This window comes from Schistocerca nitens, chromosome 3 (genome assembly GCF_023898315.1).
Source record: "Schistocerca nitens isolate TAMUIC-IGC-003100 chromosome 3, iqSchNite1.1, whole genome shotgun sequence".
NCBI lineage: Eukaryota > Metazoa > Arthropoda > Insecta > Orthoptera > Acrididae > Schistocerca > Schistocerca nitens.
This window is the reverse complement of record NC_064616.1, coordinates 32,457,607-32,463,315: the sequence shown is the minus strand read 5'-3', so window position 1 is coordinate 32,463,315 and position 5,709 is coordinate 32,457,607. Positions and strand designations below refer to the sequence as shown.

At 39.8% G+C, this 5,709-nt stretch overlaps 1 non-coding gene across 1 annotated transcript; it reads left to right on the top strand.

The window, feature by feature from the left end:
* The first annotated feature begins 575 nt into the window (after positions 1 to 575).
* Trnaq-uug (transfer RNA glutamine (anticodon UUG)) lies at positions 576 to 647 on the top strand. The gene has a single exon. It is a non-coding gene; the product is annotated as a tRNA-Gln (tRNA).
* The last annotated feature ends 5,062 nt before the right edge of the window (positions 648 to 5,709 follow it).

Here is a 5,709-nt window from a genome sequence, read left to right as displayed (position 1 = left end):
CACAACAGAGACAATGCTGGCAATTTGATTAGAAGCCATTTGTGAGGGATGGTGTCAACAGACTTCAGAAAAGCTAGAATTATGGAATCAGTTTGGGAATCAATTTGAGATTTCCTGTCGATAGCACTTCTTACTTCGTCGTTGTCGGTTATTGAGAACTGAGTAAGGCCTACAGTGCAGAGGGATTAAGTTATCGGCCTTGGATTTAATGGAAAAATTTACATGAATTACGCCTAAAATACTAAATTATATTCTTTGTGGTGTTGTATTATACTTGTCAATGTTGTTCAGACAAGCAAGCATATATAATATCAACACCTATCTGAAATAGGAGATTCGTATTTACATTTGCCTGACACAGATTTTCATTTTTCACCAACGCATAGCACAGCCGAAGTTTAGCCACATTCACAGATGCGAATATGATATTCGTATAACCCTGCATAGTTCTGAGGAAACAATTTCAAATTTAAATTGGCTCTTGCGGCTCGTGTCTTGCATCGCACGTCTCCTTAATCCTGTCCCTCTGCATGACTCGTCGTTGTGTAACTTCTTCGAAGCGCACTGCAGCGCGAGGTCCCATGGTGTAATGGTTAGCACTCTGGACTTTGAATCCAGCGATCCGAGTTCAAATCTCGGTGGGACCTAATATTTTTTTCGGGTGTATTCGCCATCGGAGCACTGCTGTGTATAGTGTATAACCTGAAAAGATAATTTCGCTAGTTAGTTACAGAAAAATCAATACTGTTTACTAACCGTACGAAATTCGCTTGCGGGAGGTTAACAACTTCCCCTATACGGAAAAATGATTTAGAAAAGAATCCTTCCTTGCCCACAAACAAAGAGAAGATACACGGGACATTAAATAAGGACTGCACTTAACTGATACAAGGTGTTTACGAGTCTATTTAGATAAAACTAACATAGTCGAATTCCAGTGGTATAGACCCTACCGTATTTCAGCACAAAGTAAGAATGCGCCTCATTCGAAGTACAAAATGAATTTTCTAAATCATATTTCCGTATAGAGAAAGTGGTTAGAAAGTCCGGAAAAAAGAGAGGAGAGGAGAGAGAGAGAGAGAGAATCTCGGCATAATCAGAATTTTTACTTATGGGCAGCATGTAATTGTGAGTGTTAAAAAATGCAAAAAGCCTGGAATTAACAGAACGTAAGTGTGAATTTTTGTGTTATGCCTTCATTTATTTGCTTCGTGTTTCTTTTTTGTCATAATTTACGATAAAAGTACAATAAAATATGACGTCGTTTATCGTTTCGTGATTGTGTAACAGACAAATGAGCTATTGTGCCGGTTTTCCTCGCTGTGAAAGTAAAGTTAAATTTTTTACTTTGTGAAAAATTTGTAAATTATTAGGGCTGCGTTCAGGCTCACATATTCAGATATATTCGGTAAATATTTATTTCTATGGATTCTTCTCCTAGATAGTAAAAAAAAAGTACTGCATCCAGTTACTGTAAACAGCTTTATTTAAAGCTACACGTTTCGATTTTCCGCTATCATCAGGCTTGTTACAGTCAGTACTTTCGCAGTTCTACGCACTTCGACATTTCGTCAAAGTCTTCTTGTTGGTAAACAGTTCCTTGTTTTGTGTTTGGTGTTTTTATCTGGATCCAAGGTATTTCAGTATTGATATAGCACTTCACTTCTTCTCGAAAGGCACACTGAGTAATCCATAGGGTACCAATATGATAAATGTGAAAGCAGCTCTCTCTGTCTGTCACCTTTTCACGCCAGAACCACTGAATGGAATTTGATGAAATTTGGTATGGAGATAGCATGAACTCTTGGGAAGAACAAAGTCTAGGTTTAAAAAATTAAATCAGTAGGCAGAGGTGATAGTAGTCGATAATAGTGAATCAAGGGAGCAAAAAGTTTGTTGGCAATGCATACTTTTGCAATACGTTGCGCAGGCGATAAGAGCTACGTCAAATTGAAAAGTACTAAATTGTAGACGCCAAAAAGATCTAATCAAAAGTCCACGAAGTCATATGCTTATGCTTGACGTTCATCCATAATTACCATTTTTGGCTTTTGGATTCGCTGCGTCAAGTGTCATGCTTACAGGTGGCGCATTTTTGTCTTCTGATTGCGACTGACGCAGCAAATGTGAAAGACAAAAATGGTGATTGTGAGCGAACCAGGAAGATTGTGAGTGAACTAGCAACTTTTTTTGTAGACATTTTTGACATCTATATTTTATTATGAAATCCAATTACGTATCACATATTGACTAGGCAGCGTGTTACTGCCGGCAAACTCTTTACTTTATGTAGCAGAATACCTGTCAACGAGTGAACAAACTTTCGTCAAACATATGTAGTGACAATTCTAATTAAACTAACCTTTAAATAAATACAAAATGAATTGCATTCGATGCATTCTTGTTGGAGCTGTGATGTCATAGACAAAGACATTAAACTTACAAACATGGGACTTGGTGTGATGGAGCAGCAGAGGGTTCGCGAGCTGTGCTTCTACGGTATTTGCTCGTCGTAGCAATAATGCCGATACGCGAGCGAACGGCTAGCCGAATATACAAATAAATAGACACTGTTACTAATCGATGGAGTACCTTCGAAAATGCTTACAGGTGGCACTGTCTACGTAGCAATGTACAGCTATGCTTTGAAGTTATTTGATCTGACTCAGGATCGGTTAAGCTCATTGAAACAATTTGTCTTCAAGAGAGATTCAAACATCCGTAACCATTACTGAAATGCAACCTACTTTTATACAGGTATTAAAATTTTATTTGCTGCAAATAAAAATCTTCGACGGTATTTTTCTGCATATCAGATACAAAGGTTTTTCACGATAGTAGAATTATTTGCTAAAGAGACATTCATGTATAATTTTGTTGATCGGAAAAGATTTCTTGAAAAAAAAAATTGGAAATTCGTGGTAAGGTCTTATGGGACCAAACTGCTGAGGTCATCGGTCACTACTTAATCTAACTTAAGGTAACTTACGCTAAAGACAATACACACACCCGTGCCCGAGGGAGGACTTCGACGGGGAGAGCCGCGCGGACCGTGACAAGACGCCTCAGACCGATCAGCTAGCAATGCGGCTCCTTCTTGAAAACTTACCACGTTTTGTATAGAAACTTTACAAAGCACGAAGAAGGAATTGATTCAGTGCAACGCAACACTAAATTTGTCTCACAAAGTCTATAAGGAGATGTTCGCCCTTTTGATTCTTGTGTCCCATTCACAAACAGAAAAAGTGTATCCGCCCCTGTTTGTGGGGGGCTGATGCATATGTGTTCTTATTTTTTTGCGTGTGTGTGTGTATGACCGTGTGCATCTTCGGGCCTATAGAAATGACAAATTACTATGTAGATAATGACTTATTAATAAGACGAAACCAGGAATGATAGCAATTTTGTGACCTCAAGCTGTAGGCCTACGTGCACGTGCATTCACGTGTCGTATTAGTGTCGGAGAGTTGTTGTTCCGGTGATCAAAACATAGGAGTTAATTCTTCCCATCGTAGCTCTTTGCGACGAAGAGAACTGCGCTTGTCAGAGAATAGTTAACATGCCAGAAATTTACAGTAGAGAAATAGAGTGTTTAGAATGTGCTTGAAGGAAATAAGTGGTATATGGTAGGGATAGTCAGTGAGACGGCGTGTCTCGAAATACACTAGGACTTGTTGAAGTCACATAGGACTCAGAGGCTGTAAGCCAGTGTTTGTCAACCTAGTCCCCGTTGCCCTCTGGTGCACGTTAGCACTTTCATGTCGGGTGGTAGGCGGTAGGGGTTTCAAAAACATTTTCATTAGGTTTTCGTAAAATTTTTATGTAAAGCGTTCGGTAAGTGATTATTATTGTGTCCTTTCACTTCCTGCAACTGCTTTATAAATTTTATGAAGTTACTTCTGTACACTATAAATCACCATTATTGTGGAACCGGTGGCCGGTTAGAAAATGTTACTATTAACAGAGATAGAAAAGTGGGCGACAGGTAAACATGGTTGAATACCCAGCTGTAGGTAGCAAGCACGCTTCTGACGTCACGATTCCACGGCATTCCAGGAGCCTGAGAAAACCAGGCTGATGGTTTTGCGAAACGGCTTATAGTCTGGGTCACTAAAGGAGGAGAGGCCTTCAAATTACAGCGAGTAGCATGCACGCAATCTGGTAAGTCTGAAACACCAAAAAACACACGAGAGAAGTTTGGCCGCCGCACCATGTCACGGATTGCGCGACCCCTCCCGCCGGAGGTTCTAGTTCTCCCTAGGGCATGTGTGTGTGTATTGTATTTTGTTTGTGTTTTGTTCTTAGCATAAGTTAGATTAGCTAGTGTGTAAGTCTAACGACTGATGACCTCAGCAGTTTAGTCCCTTAGGAATTCACACACATTTGAACATTTTTTGAATGTTTGGTTATTTAATTTGGGCTGTGCCAGTCGTTGGTCATAGAATCGTAGTACCTCTAGTGCATTTTGATGACAACCAAAAGGATATTGCGGGCCTGAGAATGTCACATATGTCCCAGAAAAGAAAGAGTAATTTGTTATCTGCTCCCAGTGTATTACTTTTGAAAGCTTAGATACAACAGCCATGGTTCGCCATTTGAAGAACCATAAAATATTTCAAGGCAGTTAGGAAATTAGTAGCTGTATTTTATGGGTTACTTGTGCAGATATGACTAATATTGACAGTACATTAGTCAGATTTTAGTATAATTTTTATATATATTCGTTAGGGATAAAAGCTTTTAATTCTGTCATCGTACATGTAATATGGGTCAGCTGTCATTGAAGTAGCCTTATGTAATTACTTCCTTACTTTCCTGTCTGCTCTACATTCACTTACACTAAATGTAGATGTATTCAGACATCGAGATGTCTTTGCTTTGGATATTGGTTAGAAGAATAAGAACGTGCGCTGCAGATCATACATGCTGTAGTAGTTATTTTACATACCCGCACCATCACGACCAACGCCATATACTATTTCCACTCCGTGGAGGAAGGCAAGGGATAATTCAGCACTGAATTTGTGCAAGAAAAATTAATAATGTCGATGAATGCTGCGAGCCGGAGAGGAAAAATAAAGAGTTGCTCCACCCTCTCTCTCATCCGCTAAGACAAACAATGACATACACAGGGGCAAGCTTCAGCTTTGTGAGAAGAAATCGCAGATTTAGTAAAATTAGTCTTTTGTTTGTATGCGTAAAAGAATTTCTAGTCATCCAGTAGGTGGATACACTTGCAGTAACAAAGTCGATCGTTTAGAAATCCCCATGTAACATAGTGGTACTTGGTGCCAAAGATAGTTGTCAAGAGTTCTGTCACTTATCAGTTTTTTATATCAGAATAGAAATGACTGTGGCTGCAGAGCGTGATACCTGGTACGGCAACCTACACTACTGTCTACGTAGTTTCAAAAAGTTGATCCTTCCCCTGGGGACAACGGCACCCATACCTGGGGGCAAGGGGAGACTCTGCGGCCTCCCCCCTCCACCATCTCTCAGGGAAAAGAAAAAACATTGTACGGTCAGGTGTTTTTCGACAGGGGTATCCTGAGATAAACAACTGAAAACTTCTACACGGTGCAGAAGATTGCTGCCAGTCTGTGAGAACTTCGACCAATACTAGAGAAATAGGTCGACTGGACATCTGTGCGGAATATTTTGTCGTCCATGCTATTCCAATGGAAAAAAGTGCAGAATAAGAGGTCTTTA